The sequence below is a fragment of the Pelodiscus sinensis genome, chromosome 6 (genome assembly GCF_052426305.1).
Source record: "Pelodiscus sinensis isolate ZL-2025 chromosome 6, ASM5242630v1, whole genome shotgun sequence".
Taxonomy (NCBI): Eukaryota; Metazoa; Chordata; order Testudines; family Trionychidae; genus Pelodiscus; species Pelodiscus sinensis.
This window is the reverse complement of record NC_143057.1, coordinates 122,411,701-122,431,131: the sequence shown is the minus strand read 5'-3', so window position 1 is coordinate 122,431,131 and position 19,431 is coordinate 122,411,701. Positions and strand designations below refer to the sequence as shown.

At 67.3% G+C, this 19,431-nt stretch overlaps 10 non-coding genes across 10 annotated transcripts; all 10 read right to left on the bottom strand.

Annotated features, from left to right (window-relative positions):
- Positions 1 to 1,491: 1,491 nt before the first annotated feature.
- Positions 1,492 to 1,563, bottom strand: TRNAP-AGG (transfer RNA proline (anticodon AGG)). Its single transcript has one exon. It is a non-coding gene; the product is annotated as a tRNA-Pro (tRNA).
- A 1,900-nt stretch (positions 1,564 to 3,463) lies between these two features.
- TRNAP-AGG (transfer RNA proline (anticodon AGG)) lies at positions 3,464 to 3,535 on the bottom strand. The gene has a single exon. It is a non-coding gene; the product is annotated as a tRNA-Pro (tRNA).
- A 1,892-nt stretch (positions 3,536 to 5,427) lies between these two features.
- TRNAP-AGG (transfer RNA proline (anticodon AGG)) lies at positions 5,428 to 5,499 on the bottom strand. Its single transcript has one exon. It is a non-coding gene; the product is annotated as a tRNA-Pro (tRNA).
- A 1,887-nt stretch (positions 5,500 to 7,386) lies between these two features.
- TRNAP-AGG (transfer RNA proline (anticodon AGG)) lies at positions 7,387 to 7,458 on the bottom strand. The gene has a single exon. It is a non-coding gene; the product is annotated as a tRNA-Pro (tRNA).
- Positions 7,459 to 9,354: 1,896 nt separating this feature from the next.
- TRNAP-AGG (transfer RNA proline (anticodon AGG)) lies at positions 9,355 to 9,426 on the bottom strand. Its single transcript has one exon. It is a non-coding gene; the product is annotated as a tRNA-Pro (tRNA).
- Positions 9,427 to 11,321: 1,895 nt separating this feature from the next.
- TRNAP-AGG (transfer RNA proline (anticodon AGG)) lies at positions 11,322 to 11,393 on the bottom strand. The gene has a single exon. It is a non-coding gene; the product is annotated as a tRNA-Pro (tRNA).
- A 1,899-nt stretch (positions 11,394 to 13,292) lies between these two features.
- TRNAP-AGG (transfer RNA proline (anticodon AGG)) lies at positions 13,293 to 13,364 on the bottom strand. Its single transcript has one exon. It is a non-coding gene; the product is annotated as a tRNA-Pro (tRNA).
- A 1,896-nt stretch (positions 13,365 to 15,260) lies between these two features.
- On the bottom strand, positions 15,261 to 15,332 carry TRNAP-AGG (transfer RNA proline (anticodon AGG)). Its single transcript has one exon. It is a non-coding gene; the product is annotated as a tRNA-Pro (tRNA).
- A 1,895-nt stretch (positions 15,333 to 17,227) lies between these two features.
- TRNAP-AGG (transfer RNA proline (anticodon AGG)) lies at positions 17,228 to 17,299 on the bottom strand. Its single transcript has one exon. It is a non-coding gene; the product is annotated as a tRNA-Pro (tRNA).
- Positions 17,300 to 19,199: 1,900 nt separating this feature from the next.
- Positions 19,200 to 19,271, bottom strand: TRNAP-AGG (transfer RNA proline (anticodon AGG)). Its single transcript has one exon. It is a non-coding gene; the product is annotated as a tRNA-Pro (tRNA).
- Positions 19,272 to 19,431: the final 160 nt, after the last annotated feature.

The following is a 19,431-nucleotide window of genomic DNA, read 5'->3' as shown; positions in this document are numbered from 1 at the left end:
CCCCTCCCGAATGGCGCTCCGAGTGCACCACGCGGGGGGGGGCGGGGGCTGCCCCCCGAGAGCCGGGGGCCTCATGCGCGGCTGCAGTTTTCCAGCTGAGCTGGCGGCTCCGCCGCGGGCCTCGGGGCGGCAGCGTCTGCCCCTGCCCGGCGGGCAGATGGGCTCCGGCCGCCTCCCAAACTCCGCCTCCTCCCCCGGCCGACCCTTCGGCCCCTCCCCTGCCTGCAGGTGCCCACTAGAAAGCACCTCCCCCCACCGCCTCCGTTAGAGCTGAGCCATTAAGCCCTGCCACCGGGGCTCGTGCCGGAGAGCGCCGTCCCCCCCGTTGGGGGACAGCGGGCGGCCGGGAGGAATTCCGGCCACCAGGTCACCCCATTGAATCCAATGGGGGCCCACAGCCGACCACTTCCCGCCGCGCCTCCTCCAGCCATGCCTCGGCAACCAGCTTGCCGTGCCCCCGTGCCCACCTTCCGGCTCCCTGCTCAAGCCGCCTCTCAATTCAGACCGACAGCCAGCAGCAGCTCGAGAGAAAAAGGGGCAAGAAGGCCGCAGCTGAGCGGGAAGGGCAAGGGCTTGTCCGGGACTCGCACCCGGGACCTCTTGCTCCCAAAGCAAGAATCATGCTCCTAGACCAACAAGCCACGCCCGGCCAGCCTCCTGGTTCTCGCTTCCCAGCGGGAAAGGAACAAGCGGCTGCTAGCTGTGAGGCGGAGTCCGGAAGAGAGAAAGAAAGAGAAGGCGAGTGCTCCCCTTGCTAAACCAATCAGTTCCGCGCAACAATGGCGTCGTTCTCGAGGCACGCTTGTAGCAGAGGTGGAATCGTCGGCCGTCTGAAGTCCGGCGCCTGGATGGCATCCTCTCCCGGGACGGGCCTTCCAGCTCCACAGCCGTCAGTTCCTAGCAGACGTGGTCCTGAGGGCAGGAGCCGGTCGGAAGACCAAAGGGAGGAGGCGCCCGCCAGACCCCTTCTGTGACCTTCAGCACGTGGAGGGGGGCCCACTGTTGTGGCTGTGGAAAGGCCATGGGCCAGATGGACCCTGTCGCGTGAGAAAGCCCCCCGTCCGTGCAGGACTCGGTCCTCCTTTCGAGGCAGACGCCTCGGCCCGCCAACCAGGCGGCAGCTTGGCAGGAAAGACCGACCGTTCAGGGTAGCTGGGTGCCTCCCCTGTGCTTCGTTGTTGCGCGGATGTTGCTCCACGGGCCCACTACGCTGCGTAGCCGTTCCCGCCAGAGGCCGGCTCGCTGTTGGCTGGGCCTGACTCCCGGAGCTGGAGCTTGAAGGAGAGGCGCAGAGCCAACGCCGGCATCTTGGAGTACCACAAGGACACGGGTAGCGTAACGTGAATGGGCGAGCGGGGCACCCAGCGGGAAGATGGGTTGGGGCGCTGCTCCCGCCAAAAAGGGGGCCCCGTGACCTATCCGCAGGGCTGAAGTAAGAAAGAGGAGAGCCACAGGCAAGCGCGAGGGATGGCTCCCAGCAGGAGAGGGCCAGGGCTTGTCCGGGTGTTGAACCCGGGACCTCTCGCACCCTAAGCGAGAATCATACCCCTAGACCAACAAGCCAGACCTGGGGCAAGCTGGCGCCTGGCAGGCCTCACGACTTTGACGGAAAGAGCAGGCAGCCGGAGGCACAAAGCGCAAAAGGCCCACGCCTCCGGGCACCTTTCCAAGCTGGCCTCCCGGGGCGCTCCATCCCGCTGCGAGAGCAAGAAAGAAAGCTCATTCGCGGCCTGACCTGGCTCGCACGCCACGGCACGGCACGGCACGGCACGGCACGCAAGTGGGGAGGAAAAGGCCGGCCAAAGTAGGCCCGGGACACCGGCAAGCACGCTCGTTGGCCGGGCCTCGTCCGGGAGCTCGGCGCTGGGCCTCTGCCGCCCCGAGAGCACCGGGCCGCCTTTGGCCTGGCTGCTCGCCCTCAAGCTTCTGGCCCGAGATCAAGCAGGCTGTGAAGCGTCTCCCCTCCCGAATGGCGCTCCGAGTGCGCCACGCGGGGGGGGGCGGGGGCTGCCCCCCGAGAGCCGGGGGCCTCGTGCGCGGCTGCAGTTTTCCAGCTGAGCTGGCGGCTCCGCCGCGGGCCTCGGGGCGGCAGCGTCTGCCCCTGCCCGGCGGGCAGATGGGCTCCGGCCGCCTCCCAAACTCCGCCTCCTCCCCCGGCCGACCCTTCGGCCCCTCCCCTGCCTGCAGGTGCCCACTAGAAAGCACCTCCCCCCACCGCCTCCGCTAGAGCTGAGCCATTAAGCCCTGCCACCGGGGCTCGTGCCGGAGAGCGCCGTCCCCCCCGTTGGGGGACAGCGGGCGGACGGGAGGAATTCCGGCCACCAGGTCACCCCATTGAATCCAATGGGGGCCCACAGCCGACCACTTCCCGCCGCGCCTCCTCCAGCCATGCCTCGGCAACCAGCTTGCCGTGCCCCCGTGCCCACCTTCCGGCTCCCTGCTCAAGCCGCCTCTCAATTCAGACCGACAGCCAGCAGCAGCTCGAGAGAAAAAGGGGCAAGAAGGCCGCAGCTGAGCGGGAAGGGCAAGGGCTTGTCCGGGACTCGCACCCGGGACCTCTTGCTCCCAAAGCAAGAATCATGCTCCTAGACCAACAAGCCACGCCCGGCCTGCCTCCTGGGTCTCGCTTCCCAGCGGGAAAGGAACAAGCGGCTGCTAGCTGTGAGGGGGAGTCCGGAAGAGAGAAAGAAAGAGAAGGCGAGTGCTCCCCTTGCTAAAGCAATCAGTTCCGCGCAACAATGGCGTCGTTCTCGGGGCACGCTTGTAGCAGAGGTGGAATCGTCGGCCGTCTGAAGTCCGGCGCCTGGATGGCATCCTCTCCCGGGACGGGCCTTCCAGCTCCACAGCCGTCAGTTCCTAGCAGACGTGGTCCTGAGGGCAGGAGCCGGTCGGAAGACCAAAGGGAGGAGGCGCCCGCCAGACCCCTTCTGTGACCTTCAGCACGTGGAGGGGGGCCCACTGTTGTGGCTGTGGAAAGGCGCTGTGGAAAGGCCATGGGCCAGATGGACCCTGTCGCGTGAGAAAGCCCCCCGTCCGTGCAGGACTCGGTCCTCCTTTCGAGGCAGACGCCTCGGCCCGCCAACCAGGCGGCAGCTTGGCAGGAAAGACCGACCGTTCAGGGTAGCTGGGTGCCTCCCCTGTGCTTCGTTGTTGCGCGGATGTTGCTCCACGGGCCCACTACGCTGCGTAGCCGTTCCCGCCAGAGGCCGGCTCGCTGTTGGCTGGGCCTGACTCCCGGAGCTGGAGCTTGAAGGAGAGGCGCAGAGCCAACGCCGGCATCTTGGAGTACCACAAGGACACGGGTAGCGTAACGTGAATGGGCGAGCGGGGCACCCAGCGGGAAGATGGGTTGGGGCGCTGCTCCCGCCAAAGAGGGGGCCCCGTGACCTATCCGCAGGGCTGAAGTAAGAAAGAGGAGAGCCACAGGCAAGAGCGAGGGATGGCCCCCAGCAGGAGAGAGCCAGGGCTTGTGCGGGAGTTGAACCCGGGACCTCTCGCACCCTAAGCGAGAATCATACCCCTAGACCAACAAGCCAGACCTGGGGCAAGCTGGCGCCTGGCAGGCCTCACGACTTTGACGGAAAGAGCAGGCAGCCGGAGGCACAAAGCGCAAAAGGCCCACGCCTCCGGGCACCTTTCCAAGCTGGCCTCCCGGGGCGCTCCATCCCGCTGCGAGAGCAAGAAAGAAAGCTCATTCGCGGCCTGACCTGGCTCGCACGCCACGCCACGGCACGGCACGGCACGGCACGGCACGCAAGTGGGGAGGAAAAGGCCGGCCAAAGTAGGCCCGGGACACCGGCAAGCACGCTCGTTGGCCGGGCCTCGTCCGGGAGCTCGGCGCTGGGCCTCTGCCGCCCCGAGAGCACCGGGCCGCCTTTGGCCTGGCTGCTCGCCCTCAAGCTTCTGGCCCGAGATCAAGCAGGCTGTGAAGCGTCTCCCCTCCCGAATGGCGCTCCGAGTGCGCCACGCGGGGGGGGGCGGGGGCTGCCCCCCGAGAGCCGGGGGCCTCGTGCGCGGCTGCAGTTTTCCAGCTGAGCTGGCGGCTCCGCCGCGGGCCTCGGGGCGGCAGCGTCTGCCCCTGCCCGGCGGGCAGATGGGCTCCGGCCGCCTCCCAAACTCCGCCTCCTCCCCCGGCCGACCCTTCGGCCCCTCCCCTGCCTGCAGGTGCCCACTAGAAAGCACCTCCCCCCACCGCCTCCGTTAGAGCTGAGCCATTAAGCCCTGCCACCGGGGCTCGTGCCGGAGAGCGCCGTCCCCCCCGTTGGGGGACAGCGGGCGGCCGGGAGGAATTCCGGCCACCAGGTCACCCCATTGAATCCAATGGGGGCCCACAGCCGACCACTTCCCGCCGCGCCTCCTCCAGCCATGCCTCGGCAACCAGCTTGCCGTGCCCCCGTGCCCACCTTCCGGCTCCCTGCTCAAGCCGCCTCTCAATTCAGACCGACAGCCAGCAGCAGCTCGAGAGAAAAAGGGGCAAGAAGGCCGCAGCTGAGCGGGAAGGGCAAGGGCTTGTCCGGGACTCGCACCCGGGACCTCTTGCTCCCAAAGCAAGAATCATGCTCCTAGACCAACAAGCCACGCCCGGCCAGCCTCCTGGTTCTCGCTTCCCAGCGGGAAAGGAACAAGCGGCTGCTAGCTGTGAGGCGGAGTCCGGAAGAGAGAAAGAAAGAGAAGGCGAGTGCTCCCCTTGCTAAAGCAATCAGTTCCGCGCAACAATGGCGTCGTTCTCGGGGCACGCTTGTAGCAGAGGTGGAATCGTCGGCCGTCTGAAGTCCGGCGCCTGGATGGCATCCTCTCCCGGGACGGGCCTTCCAGCTCCACAGCCGTCAGTTCCTAGCAGACGTGGTCCTGAGGGCAGGAGCCGGTCGGAAGACCAAAGGGAGGAGGCGCCCGCCAGACCCCTTCTGTGACCTTCAGCACGTGGAGGGGGGCCCACTGTTGTGGCTGTGGAAAGGCCATGGGCCAGATGGACCCTGTCGCGTGAGAAAGCCCCCCGTCCGTGCAGGACTCGGTCCTCCTTTCGAGGCAGACGCCTCGGCCCGCCAACCAGGCGGCAGCTTGGCAGGAAAGACCAACCGTTCAGGGTAGCTGGGTGCCTCCCCTGTGCTTCGTTGTTGCGCGGATGTTGCTCCACGGGCCCACTACGCTGCGTAGCCGTTCCAGCCAGAGGCCGGCTCGCTGTTGGCTGGGCCTGACTCCCGGAGCTGGAGCTTGAAGGAGAGGCGCAGAGCCAACGCCGGCATCTTGGAGTACCACAAGGACACGGGTAGCGTAACGTGAATGGGCGAGCGGGGCACCCAGCGGGAAGATGGGTTGGGGCGCTGCTCCCGCCAAAAAGGGGGCCCCGTGACCTATCCGCAGGGCTGAAGTAAGAAAGAGGAGAGCCACAGGCAAGCGCGAGGGATGGCCCCAAGCAGGAGAGGGCCAGGGCTTGTCCGGGTGTTGAACCCGGGACCTCTCGCACCCTAAGCGAGAATCATACCCCTAGACCAACAAGCCAGACCTGGGGCAAGCTGGCGCCTGGCAGGCCTCACGACTTTGACGGAAAGAGCAGGCAGCCGGAGGCACAAAGCGCAAAAGGCCCACGCCTCCGGGCACCTTTCCAAGCTGGCCTCCCGGGGCGCTCCATCCCGCTGCGAGAGCAAGAAAGAAAGCTCATTCGCGGCCTGACCTGGCTCGCACGCCACGCCACGGCACGGCACGGCACGGCACGCAAGTGGGGAGGAAAAGGCCGGCCAAAGTAGGCCCGGGACACCGGCAAGCACGCTCGTTGGCCGGGCCTCGTCCGGGAGCTCGGCGCTGGGCCTCTGCCGCCCCGAGAGCACCGGGCCGCCTTTGGCCTGGCTGCTCGCCCTCAAGCTTCTGGCCTGAGATCAAGCAGGCTGTGAAGCGTCTCCCCTCCCGAATGGCGCTCCGAGTGCGCCACGCGGGGGGGGGCGGGGGCTGCCCCCCGAGAGCCGGGGGCCTCGTGCGCGGCTGCAGTTTTCCAGCTGAGCTGGCGGCTCCGCCGCGGGCCTCGGGGCGGCAGCGTCTGCCCCTGCCCGGCGGGCAGATGGGCTCCGGCCGCCTCCCAAACTCCGCCTCCTCCCCCGGCCGACCCTTCGGCCCCTCCCCTGCCTGCAGGTGCCCACTAGAAAGCACCTCCCCCCACCGCCTCCGCTAGAGCTGAGCCATTAAGCCCTGCCACCGGGGCTCGTGCCGGAGAGCGCCGTCACCCCCGTTGGGGGACAGCGGGCGGACGGGAGGAATTCCGGCCACCAGGTCACCCCATTGAATCCAATGGGGGCCCACAGCCGACCACTTCCCGCCGCGCCTCCTCCAGCCATGCCTCGGCAACCAGCTTGCCGTGCCCCCGTGCCCACCTTCCGGCTCCCTGCTCAAGCCGCCTCTCAATTCAGACCGACAGCCAGCAGCAGCTCGAGAGAAAAAGGGGCAAGAAGGCCGCAGCTGAGCGGGAAGGGCAAGGGCTTGTCCGGGACTCGCACCCGGGACCTCTTGCTCCCAAAGCAAGAATCATGCTCCTAGACCAACAAGCCACGCCCGGCCTGCCTCCTGGGTCTCGCTTCCCAGCGGGAAAGGAACAAGCGGCTGCTAGCTGTGAGGGGGAGTCCGGAAGAGAGAAAGAAAGAGAAGGCGAGTGCTCCCCTTGCTAAAGCAATCAGTTCCGCGCAACAATGGCGTCGTGCTCGGGGCACGCTTGCAGCAGAGGTGGAATCGTCGGCCGTCTGAAGTCCGGCGCCTGGATGGCATCCTCTCCCGGGACGGGCCTTCCAGCTCCACAGCCGTCAGTTCCTAGCAGACGTGGTCCTGAGGGCAGGAGCCGGTCGGAAGACCAAAGGGAGGAGGCGCCCGCCAGACCCCTTCTGTGACCTTCAGCACGTGGAGGGGGGCCCACTGTTGTGGCTGTGGAAAGGCCATGGGCCAGATGGACCCTGTCGCGTGAGAAAGCCCCCCGTCCGTGCAGGACTCGGTCCTCCTTTCGAGGCAGACGCCTCGGCCCGCCAACCAGGCGGCAGCTTGGCAGGAAAGACCGACCGTTCAGGGTAGCTGGGTGCCTCCCCTGTGCTTCGTTGTTGCGCGGATGTTGCTCCACGGGCCCACTACGCTGCGTAGCCGTTCCCGCCAGAGGCCGGCTCGCTGTTGGCTGGGCCTGACTCCCGGAGCTGGAGCTTGAAGGAGAGGCGCAGAGCCAACGCCGGCATCTTGGAGTACCACAAGGACACGGGTAGCGTAACGTGAATGGGCGAGCGGGGCACCCAGCGGGAAGATGGGTTGGGGCGCTGCTCCCGCCAAAGAGGGGGCCCCGTGACCTATCCGCAGGGCTGAAGTAAGAAAGAGGAGAGCCACAGGCAAGCGCGAGGGATGGCCCCCAGCAGGAGAGAGCCAGGGCTTGTCCGGGAGTTGAACCCGGGACCTCTCGCACCCTAAGCGAGAATCATACCCCTAGACCAACAAGCCAGACCTGGGGCAAGCTGGCGCCTGGCAGGCCTCACGACTTTGACGGAAAGAGCAGGCAGCCGGAGGCACAAAGCGCAAAAGGCCCACGCCTCCGGGCACCTTTCCAAGCTGGCCTCCCGGGGCGCTCCATCCCGCTGCGAGAGCAAGAAAGAAAGCTCATTCGCGGCCTGACCTGGCTCGCACGCCACGCCACGGCACGGCACGGCACGGCACGGCACGGCACGCAAGTGGGGAGGAAAAGGCCGGCCAAAGTAGGCCCGGGACACCGGCAAGCACGCTCGTTGGCCGGGCCTCGTCCGGGAGCTCGGCGCTGGGCCTCTGCCGCCCCGAGAGCACCGGGCCGCCTTTGGCCTGGCTGCTCGCCCTCAAGCTTCTGGCCCGAGATCAAGCAGGCTGTGAAGCGTCTCCCCTCCCGAATGGCGCTCCGAGTGCGCCACGCGGGGGGGGGCGGGGCTGCCCCCCGAGAGCCGGGGGCCTCATGCGCGGCTGCAGTTTTCCAGCTGAGCTGGCGGCTCCGCCGCGGGCCTCGGGGCGGCAGCGTCTGCCCCTGCCCGGCGGGCAGATGGGCTCCGGCCGCCTCCCAAACTCCGCCTCCTCCCCCGGCCGACCCTTCGGCCCCTCCCCTGCCTGCAGGTGCCCACTAGAAAGCACCTCCCCCCACCGCCTCCGTTAGAGCTGAGCCATTAAGCCCTGCCACCGGGGCTCGTGCCGGAGAGCGCCGTCCCCCCCGTTGGGGGACAGCGGGCGGCCGGGAGGAATTCCGGCCACCAGGTCACCCCATTGAATCCAATGGGGGCCCACAGCCGACCACTTCCCGCCGCGCCTCCTCCAGCCATGCCTCGGCAACCAGCTTGCCGTGCCCCCGTGCCCACCTTCCGGCTCCCTGCTCAAGCCGCCTCTCAATTCAGACCGACAGCCAGCAGCAGCTCGAGAGAAAAAGGGGCAAGAAGGCCGCAGCTGAGCGGGAAGGGCAAGGGCTTGTCCGGGACTCGCACCCGGGACCTCTTGCTCCCAAAGCAAGAATCATGCTCCTAGACCAACAAGCCACGCCCGGCCAGCCTCCTGGTTCTCGCTTCCCAGCGGGAAAGGAACAAGCGGCTGCTAGCTGTGAGGCGGAGTCCGGAAGAGAGAAAGAAAGAGAAGGCGAGTGCTCCCCTTGCTAAACCAATCAGTTCCGCGCAACAATGGCGTCGTTCTCGAGGCACGCTTGTAGCAGAGGTGGAATCGTCGGCCGTCTGAAGTCCGGCGCCTGGATGGCATCCTCTCCCGGGACGGGCCTTCCAGCTCCACAGCCGTCAGTTCCTAGCAGACGTGGTCCTGAGGGCAGGAGCCGGTCGGAAGACCAAAGGGAGGAGGCGCCCGCCAGACCCCTTCTGTGACCTTCAGCACGTGGAGGGGGGCCCACTGTTGTGGCTGTGGAAAGGCCATGGGCCAGATGGACCCTGTCGCGTGAGAAAGCCCCCCGTCCGTGCAGGACTCGGTCCTCCTTTCGAGGCAGACGCCTCGGCCCGCCAACCAGGCGGCAGCTTGGCAGGAAAGACCGACCGTTCAGGGTAGCTGGGTGCCTCCCCTGTGCTTCGTTGTTGCGCGGATGTTGCTCCACGGGCCCACTACGCTGCGTAGCCGTTCCCGCCAGAGGCCGGCTCGCTGTTGGCTGGGCCTGACTCCCGGAGCTGGAGCTTGAAGGAGAGGCGCAGAGCCAACGCCGGCATCTTGGAGTACCACAAGGACACGGGTAGCGTAACGTGAATGGGCGAGCGGGGCACCCAGCGGGAAGATGGGTTGGGGCGCTGCTCCCGCCAAAAAGGGGGCCCCGTGACCTATCCGCAGGGCTGAAGTAAGAAAGAGGAGAGCCACAGGCAAGCGCGAGGGATGGCTCCCAGCAGGAGAGGGCCAGGGCTTGTCCGGGTGTTGAACCCGGGACCTCTCGCACCCTAAGCGAGAATCATACCCCTAGACCAACAAGCCAGACCTGGGGCAAGCTGGCGCCTGGCAGGCCTCACGACTTTGACGGAAAGAGCAGGCAGCCGGAGGCACAAAGCGCAAAAGGCCCACGCCTCCGGGCACCTTTCCAAGCTGGCCTCCCGGGGCGCTCCATCCCGCTGCGAGAGCAAGAAAGAAAGCTCATTCGCGGCCTGACCTGGCTCGCACGCCACGGCACGGCACGGCACGGCACGGCACGCAAGTGGGGAGGAAAAGGCCGGCCAAAGTAGGCCCGGGACACCGGCAAGCACGCTCGTTGGCCGGGCCTCGTCCGGGAGCTCGGCGCTGGGCCTCTGCCGCCCCGAGAGCACCGGGCCGCCTTTGGCCTGGCTGCTCGCCCTCAAGCTTCTGGCCCGAGATCAAGCAGGCTGTGAAGCGTCTCCCCTCCCGAATGGCGCTCCGAGTGCGCCACGCGGGGGGGGGCGGGGGCTGCCCCCCGAGAGCCGGGGGCCTCGTGCGCGGCTGCAGTTTTCCAGCTGAGCTGGCGGCTCCGCCGCGGGCCTCGGGGCGGCAGCGTCTGCCCCTGCCCGGCGGGCAGATGGGCTCCGGCCGCCTCCCAAACTCCGCCTCCTCCCCCGGCCGACCCTTCGGCCCCTCCCCTGCCTGCAGGTGCCCACTAGAAAGCACCTCCCCCCACCGCCTCCGCTAGAGCTGAGCCATTAAGCCCTGCCACCGGGGCTCGTGCCGGAGAGCGCCGTCCCCCCCGTTGGGGGACAGCGGGCGGACGGGAGGAATTCCGGCCACCAGGTCACCCCATTGAATCCAATGGGGGCCCACAGCCGACCACTTCCCGCCGCGCCTCCTCCAGCCATGCCTCGGCAACCAGCTTGCCGTGCCCCCGTGCCCACCTTCCGGCTCCCTGCTCAAGCCGCCTCTCAATTCAGACCGACAGCCAGCAGCAGCTCGAGAGAAAAAGGGGCAAGAAGGCCGCAGCTGAGCGGGAAGGGCAAGGGCTTGTCCGGGACTCGCACCCGGGACCTCTTGCTCCCAAAGCAAGAATCATGCTCCTAGACCAACAAGCCACGCCCGGCCTGCCTCCAGGGTCTCGCTTCCCAGCGGGAAAGGAACAAGCGGCTGCTAGCTGTGAGGGGGAGTCCGGAAGAGAGAAAGAAAGAGAAGGCGAGTGCTCCCCTTGCTAAAGCAATCAGTTCCGCGCAACAATGGCGTCGTGCTCGGGGCACGCTTGCAGCAGAGGTGGAATCGTCGGCCGTCTGAAGTCCGGCGCCTGGATGGCATCCTCTCCCGGGACGGGCCTTCCAGCTCCACAGCCGTCAGTTCCTAGCAGACGTGGTCCTGAGGGCAGGAGCCGGTCGGAAGACCAAAGGGAGGAGGCGCCCGCCAGACCCCTTCTGTGACCTTCAGCACGTGGAGGGGGGCCCACTGTTGTGGCTGTGGAAAGGCCATGGGCCAGATGGACCCTGTCGCGTGAGAAAGCCCCCCGTCCGTGCAGGACTCGGTCCTCCTTTCGAGGCAGACGCCTCGGCCCGCCAACCAGGCGGCAGCTTGGCAGGAAAGACCGACCGTTCAGGGTAGCTGGGTGCCTCCCCTGTGCTTCGTTGTTGCGCGGATGTTGCTCCACGGGCCCACTACGCTGCGTAGCCGTTCCCGCCAGAGGCCGGCTCGCTGTTGGCTGGGCCTGACTCCCGGAGCTGGAGCTTGAAGGAGAGGCGCAGAGCCAACGCCGGCATCTTGGAGTACCACAAGGACACGGGCACACGAGTAGCGTAACGTGAATGGGCGAGCGGGGCACCCAGCGGGAAGATGGGTTGGGGCGCTGCTCCCGCCAAAGAGGGGGCCCTGTGACCTATCCGCAGGGCTGAAGTAAGAAAGAGGAGAGCCACAGCCGAGCGCGCGGGCCGGCCCCAAGCAGGAGAGGACCAGGGCTTGTCCGGGAGTTGAACCCGGGACCTCTCGCACCCTAAGCGAGAATCATGCCCCTAGACCAACAAGCCAGACCTGGGGGCAAGCTGGCTCCTGGCAGGCATCACGAATTTGGCGGAAAGAGCAGGCAGCCGGAGGCACAAAGCGCAAAAGGCCCACGCCTCCGGGCACCTTTCCAAGCTGGCCTCCCGGGGCGGTCCATCCCGCTGCGAGAGCAAGAAAGAAAGCTCATTCGCGGCCTGACCTGGCTCGCACGCCACGCCGCGGCACGGCACAGCACGCACGTGAGGAGGAAAAGGCCGGCCAAAGTAGGCCCGGGACACCGGCAAGCACGCTCGTTGGCCGGGCCTCGTCCGGGAGCTCGGCGCTGGGCCTCTGCCGCCCCGAGAGCACCGGGCCGCCTTTGGCCTGGCTGCTCGTCCTCAAGCTTCTGGCCCGAGATCAAGCAGGCTGTAAAGCGTCTCCCATCCTGAACGGCGCTCCGAGTGCGCCACGCCAGGCGGGGGGGTGGCGGGGGCTGTCCCCCGAGAGCCGGGGGCCTCGTGCGCGGCTGCAGTTTTCCAGCTGAGCTGGCGGCTCCGCCGCGGGCCTCGGAGCGGCAGCGTCTGCCCCTGCCCCTGCCCGGCGGGCAGATGGGCTCCGGCCGCCTCCCAGCCTCCGCCTCCTCCCCCGGCCGACCCTTCGGCCCCTCCCCTGCCTTCGGGTGCCCACTAGAAAGCACCTCCCCCCACCGCCTCCGCTAGAGCTGAGCCATTAAGCCCTGCCACCGGGGCTCATGCCGGAGAGCGCCGTCCCCCCCGTTGGGGGACAGCGGGCGGCCGGGAGGAATTCCGGCCACCAGGTCACCCCATTGAATCCAAAGGGGGACCACAGCCGACCACTTCCCGCCGCGCCTCCTCCAGCCATGCCTCGGCAACCAGCTTGCCGTGCCCCCGTGCCCACCTTCCAGCTCCCTGCTCAAGCCGTCTCTCAATTCAGACCGTCAGCCAGCAGCAGCTCGAGAGAAAAAGGGCAAGAAGGCCACAGCTCAGCGGGAAGTGGCAAGGGCTTGTCCGACACTCGCACCCGGGACCTCTTGCTCCCAAAGCAAGAATCATGCTCCTAGACCAACAAGCCACGCCCGGCCTGCCTCCTGGTTCTGGCTTCCCAGCGGGAAAGGAACAAGCGGCTGCTAGCTGTGAGGCGGAGTCCGGAAGAGAGAGAGAAAGAAAGAAAGAGAAGGCGAGTGCTCCCCTTGCTAAAGCAATCAGTTCCGCGCAACAATGGCGTCGTTCTCGGGGCACGTTTGTAGCAGAGGTGGAATCGTCGGCCGTCTGAAGTCCGGCGCCTGGATGGCATCCTCTCCCGGGACGGGCCTTCCAGCTCCACAGCCGTCAGTTCCTAGCAGACGTGGTCCTGAGGGCAGGAGCCGGTCGGAAGACCAAAGGGAGGAGGCGCCCGCCAGACCCCTTCTGTGACCTTCAGCACGTGGAGGGGGGCCCACTGTTGTGGCTGTGGAAAGGCCATGGGCCAGATGGACCCTGTCGCGTGAGAAAGCCCCCCGTCCGTGCAGGACTCGGTCCTCCTTTCGAGGCAGACGCCTCGGCCCGCCAACCAGGCGGCAGCTTGGCAGGAAAGACCGACCGTTCAGGGTAGCTGGGTGCCTCCCCTGTGCTTCGTTGTTGCGCGGATGTTGCTCCACGGGCCCACTACGCTGCGTAGCCGTTCCCGCCAGAGGCCGGCTCGCTGTTGGCTGGGCCTGACTCCCAGAGCTGGAGCTTGAAGGAGAGGCGCAGAGCCAACGCCGGCATCTTGGAGTACCACAAGGACACGGGCACACGAGTAGCGTAACGTGAATGGGCGAGCGGGAAGATGGGTTGGGGCGCTGCTCCCGCCAAAGAGGGGGCCCCGTGACCTATCCGCAGGGCTGAAGTAAGAAAGAGGAGAGCCACAGGGAAGCGCGAGGGACGGCCCCAAGCAGGAGAGGGCCAGGGCTTGTCCGGGAGTTGAACCCGGGACCTCTCGCACCCTAAGCGAGAATCATACCCCTAGACCAACAAGCCAGACCTGGGGCAAGCTGGCGCCTGGCAGGCCTCACGACTTTGACGGAAAGAGCAGGCAGCCAGAGGCACAAAGCGCAAAAGGCCCACGCCTCCGGGCACCTTTCCAAGCTGGCCTCCCGGGGCGCTCCATCCCGCTGCGAGAGCAAGAAAGAAAGCTCATTCGCGGCCTGACCTGGCTCGCACGCCACGCCACGCCACGCCACGCCACGCCACGGCACGGCACGCAAGTGGGGAGGAAAAGGCCGGCCAAAGTAGGCCCGGGACACCGGCAAGCACGCTCGTTGGCCGGGCCTCGTCCGGGAGCTCGGCGCTGGGCCTCTGCCGCCCCGAGAGCACCGGGCCGCCTTTGGCCTGGCTGCTCGCCCTCAAGCTTCTGGCCCGAGATCAAGCAGGCTGTGAAGCGTCTCCCCTCCCGAATGGCGCTCCGAGTGCGCCACGCGGCGGGGGCGGGGGCTGCCCCCCGAGAGCCGGGGGCCTCGTGCGCGGCTGCAGTTTTCCAGCTGAGCTGGCGGCTCCGCCGCGGGCCTCGGGGCGACAGCGTCTGCCCCTGCCCGGCGGGCAGATGGGCTCCGGCCGCCTCCCAAACTCCGCCTCCTCCCCCGGCCGACCCTTCGGCCCCTCCCCTGCCTGCAGGTGCCCACTAGAAAGCACCTCCCCCCACCGCCTCCGTTAGAGCTGAGCCATTAAGCCCTGCCACCGGGGCTCGTGCCGGAGAGCGCCGTCCCCCCCGTTGGGGGACAGCGGGCGGCCGGGAGGAATTCCGGCCACCAGGTCACCCCATTGAATCCAATGGGGGCCCACAGCCGACCACTTCCCGCCGCGCCTCCTCCAGCCATGCCTCGGCAACCAGCTTGCCGTGCCCCCGTGCCCACCTTCCGGCTCCCTGCTCAAGCCGCCTCTCAATTCAGACCGACAGCCAGCAGCAGCTCGAGAGAAAAAGGGGCAAGAAGGCCGCAGCTGAGCGGGAAGGGCAAGGGCTTGTCCGGGACTCGCACCCGGGACCTCTTGCTCCCAAAGCAAGAATCATGCTCCTAGACCAACAAGCCACGCCCGGCCAGCCTCCTGGTTCTCGCTTCCCAGCGGGAAAGGAACAAGCGGCTGCTAGCTGTGAGGCGGAGTCCGGAAGAGAGAAAGAAAGAGAAGGCGAGTGCTCCCCTTGCTAAACCAATCAGTTCCGCGCAACAATGGCGTCGTTCTCGAGGCACGCTTGTAGCAGAGGTGGAATCGTCGGCCGTCTGAAGTCCGGCGCCTGGATGGCATCCTCTCCCGGGACGGGCCTTCCAGCTCCACAGCCGTCAGTTCCTAGCAGACGTGGTCCTGAGGGCAGGAGCCGGTCGGAAGACCAAAGGGAGGAGGCGCCCGCCAGACCCCTTCTGTGACCTTCAGCACGTGGAGGGGGGCCCACTGTTGTGGCTGTGGAAAGGCCATGGGCCAGATGGACCCTGTCGCGTGAGAAAGCCCCCCGTCCGTGCAGGACTCGGTCCTCCTTTCGAGGCAGACGCCTCGGCCCGCCAACCAGGCGGCAGCTTGGCAGGAAAGACCGACCGTTCAGGGTAGCTGGGTGCCTCCCCTGTGCTTCGTTGTTGCGCGGATGTTGCTCCACGGGCCCACTACGCTGCGTAGCCGTTCCCGCCAGAGGCCGGCTCGCTGTTGGCTGGGCCTGACTCCCGGAGCTGGAGCTTGAAGGAGAGGCGCAGAGCCAACGCCGGCATCTTGGAGTACCACAAGGACACGGGTAGCGTAACGTGAATGGGCGAGCGGGGCACCCAGCGGGAAGATGGGTTGGGGCGCTGCTCCCGCCAAAAAGGGGGCCCCGTGACCTATCCGCAGGGCTGAAGTAAGAAAGAGGAGAGCCACAGGCAAGCGCGAGGGATGGCTCCCAGCAGGAGAGGGCCAGGGCTTGTCCGGGTGTTGAACCCGGGACCTCTCGCACCCTAAGCGAGAATCATACCCCTAGACCAACAAGCCAGACCTGGGGCAAGCTGGCGCCTGGCAGGCCTCACGACTTTGACGGAAAGAGCAGGCAGCCGGAGGCACAAAGCGCAAAAGGCCCACGCCTCCGGGCACCTTTCCAAGCTGGCCTCCCGGGGCGCTCCATCCCGCTGCGAGAGCAAGAAAGAAAGCTCATTCGCGGCCTGACCTGGCTCGCACGCCACGGCACGGCACGGCACGGCACGGCACGCAAGTGGGGAGGAAAAGGCCGGCCAAAGTAGGCCCGGGACACCGGCAAGCACGCTCGTTGGCCGGGCCTCGTCCGGGAGCTCGGCGCTGGGCCTCTGCCGCCCCGAGAGCACCGGGCCGCCTTTGGCCTGGCTGCTCGCCCTCAAGCTTCTGGCCCGAGATCAAGCAGGCTGTGAAGCGTCTCCCCTCCCGAATGGCGCTCCGAGTGCGCCACGCGGGGGGGGGCGGGGGCTGCCCCCCGAGAGCCGGGGGCCTCGTGCGCGGCTGCAGTTTTCCAGCTGAGCTGGCGGCTCCGCCGCGGGCCTCGGGGCGGCAGCGTCTGCCCCTGCCCGGCGGGCAGATGGGCTCCGGCCGCCTCCCAAACTCCGCCTCCTCCCCCGGCCGACCCTTCGGCCCCTCCCCTGCCTGCAGGTGCCCACTAGAAAGCACCTCCCCCCACCGCCTCCGCTAGAGCTGAGCCATTAAGCCCTGCCACCGGGGCTCGTGCCGGAGAGCGCCGTCCCCCCCGTTGGGGGACAGCGGGCGGACGGGAGGAATTCCGGCCACCAGGTCACCCCATTGAATCCAATGGGGGCCCACAGCCGACCACTTCCCGCCGCGCCTCCTCCAGCCATGCCTCGGCAACCAGCTTGCCGTGCCCCCGTGCCCACCTTCCGGCTCCCTGCTCAAGCCGCCTCTCAATTCAGACCGACAGCCAGCAGCAGCTCGAGAGAAAAAGGGGCAAGAAGGCCGCAGCTGAGCGGGAAGGGCAAGGGCTTGTCCGGGACTCGCACCCGGGACCTCTTGCTCCCAAAGCAAGAATCATGCTCCTAGACCAACAAGCCACGCCCGGCCTGCCTCCAGGGTCTCGCTTCCCAGCGGGAAAGGAACAAGCGGCTGCTAGCTGTGAGGGGGAGTCCGGAAGAGAGAAAGAAAGAGAAGGCGAGTGCTCCCCTTGCTAAAGCAATCAGTTCCGCGCAACAATGGCGTCGTGCTCGGGGCACGCTTGCAGCAGAGGTGGAATCGTCGGCCGTCTGAAGTCCGGCGCCTGGATGGCATCCTCTCCCGGGACGGGCCTTCCAGCTCCACAGCCGTCAGTTCCTAGCAGACGTGGTCCTGAGGGCAGGAGCCGGTCGGAAGACCAAAGGGAGGAGGCGCCCGCCAGACCCCTTCTGTGACCTTCAGCACGTGGAGGGGGGCCCACTGTTGTGGCTGTGGAAAGGCCATGGGCCAGATGGACCCTGTCGCGTGAGAAAGCCCCCCGTCCGTGCAGGACTCGGTCCTCCTTTCGAGGCAGACGCCTCGGCCCGCCAACCAGGCGGCAGCTTGGCAGGAAAGACCGACCGTTCAGGGTAGCTGGGTGCCTCCCCTGTGCTTCGTTGTTGCGCGGATGTTGCTCCACGGGCCCACTACGCTGCGTAGCCGTTCCCGCCAGAGGCCGGCTCGCTGTTGGCTGGGCCTGACTCCCGGAGCTGGAGCTTGAAGGAGAGGCGCAGAGCCAACGCCGGCATCTTGGAGTACCACAAGGACACGGGCACACGAGTAGCGTAACGTGAATGGGCGAGCGGGGCACCCAGCGGGAAGATGGGTTGGGGCGCTGCTCCCGCCAAAGAGGGGGCCCTGTGACCTATCCGCAGGGCTGAAGTAAGAAAGAGGAGAGCCACAGCCGAGCGCGCGGGCCGGCCCCAAGCAGGAGAGGACCAGGGCTTGTCCGGGAGTTGAACCCGGGACCTCTCGCACCCTAAGCGAGAATCATGCCCCTAGACCAACAAGCCAGACCTGGGGGCAAGCTGGCTCCTGGCAGGCATCACGAATTTGGCGGAAAGAGCAGGCAGCCGGAGGCACAAAGCGCAAAAGGCCCACGCCTCCGGGCACCTTTCCAAGCTGGCCTCCCGGGGCGGTCCATCCCGCTGCGAGAGCAAGAAAGAAAGCTCATTCGCGGCCTGACCTGGCTCGCACGCCACGCCGCGGCACGGCACAGCACGCACGTGAGGAGGAAAAGGCCGGCCAAAGTAGGCCCGGGACACCGGCAAGCACGCTCGTTGGCCGGGCCTCGTCCGGGAGCTCGGCGCTGGGCCTCTGCCGCCCCGAGAGCACCGGGCCGCCTTTGGCCTGGCTGCTCGTCCTCAAGCTTCTGGCCCGAGATCAAGCAGGCTGTAAAGCGTCTCCCATCCTGAACGGCGCTCCGAGTGCGCCACGCCAGGCGGGGGGGGTGGCGGGGGCTGTCCCCCGAGAGCCGGGGGCCTCGTGCGCGGCTGCAGTTTTCCAGCTGAGCTGGAGGCTCCGCCGCGGGCCTCGGAGCGGCAGCGTCTGCCCCTGCCCCTGCCCGGCGGGCAGATGGGCTCCGGCCGCCTCCCAGCCTCCGCCTCCTCCCCCGGCCGACCCTTCGGCCCCTCCCCTGCCTTCGGGTGCCCACTAGAAAGCACCTCCCCCCACCGCCTCCGCTAGAGCTGAGCCATTAAGCCCTGCCACCGGGGCTCATGCCGGAGAGCGCCGTCCCCCCCGTTGGGGGACAGCGGGCGGCCGGGAGGAATTCCGGCCACCAGGTCACCCCATTGAATCCAAAGGGGGACCACAGCCGACCACTTCCCGCCGCGCCTCCTCCAGCCATGCCTCGGCAACCAGCTTGCCGTGCCCCCGTGCCCACCTTCCAGCTCCCTGCTCAAGCCGTCTCTCAATTCAGACCGTCAGCCAGCAGCAGCTCGAGAGAAAAAGGGCAAGAAGGCCACAGCTCAGCGGGAAGTGGCAAGGGCTTGTCCGACACTCGCACCCGGGACCTCTTGCTCCCAAAGCAAGAATCATGCTCCTAGACCAACAAGCCACGCCCGGCCTGCCTCCTGGTTCTGGCTTCCCAGCGGGAAAGGAACAAGCGGCTGCTAGCTGTGAGGCGGAGTCCGGAAGAGAGAGAGAAAGAAAGAAAGAGAAGGCGAGTGCTCCCCTTGCTAAAGCAATCAGTTCCGCGCAACAATGGCGTCGTTCTCGGGGCACGTTTGTAGCAGAGGTGGAATCGTCGGCCGTCTGAAGTCCGGCGCCTGGATGGCATCCTCTCCCGGGACGGGCCTTCCAGCTCCACAGCCGTCAGTTCCTAGCAGACGTGGTCCTGAGGGCAGGAGCCGGTCGGAAGACCAAAGGGAGGAGGCGCCCGCCAGACCCCTTCTGTGACCTTCAGCACGTGGAGGGGGGCCCACTGTTGTGGCTGTGGAAAGGCCATGGGCCAGATGGACCCTGTCGCGTGAGAAAGCCCCCCGTCCGTGCAGGACTCGGTCCTCCTTTCGAGGCAGACGCCTCGGCCCGCCAACCAGGCGGCAGCTTGGCAGGAAAGACCGACCGTTCAGGGTAGCTGGGTGCCTCCCCTGTGCTTCGTTGTTGCGCGGATGTTGCTCCACGGGCCCACTACGCTGCGTAGCCGTTCCCGCCAGAGGCCGGCTCGCTGTTGGCTGGGCCTGACTCCCAGAGCTGGAGCTTGAAGGAGAGGCGCAGAGCCAACGCCGGCATCTTGGAGTACCACAAGGACACGGGCACACGAGTAGCGTAACGTGAATGGGCGAGCGGGAAGATGGGTTGGGGCGCTGCTCCCGCCAAAGAGGGGGCCCCGTGACCTATCCGCAGGGCTGAAGTAAGAAAGAGGAGAGCCACAGGGAAGCGCGAGGGACGGCCCCAAGCAGGAGAGGGCCAGGGCTTGTCCGGGAGTTGAACCCGGGACCTCTCGCACCCTAAGCGAGAATCATACCCCTAGACCAACAAGCCAGACCTGGGGCAAGCTGGCGCCTGGCAGGCCTCACGACTTTGACGGAAAGAGCAGGCAGCCAGAGGCACAAAGCGCAAAAGGCCCACGCCTCCGGGCACCTTTCCAAGCTGGCCTCCCGGGGCGCTCCATCCCGCTGCGAGAGCAAGAAAGAAAGCTCAT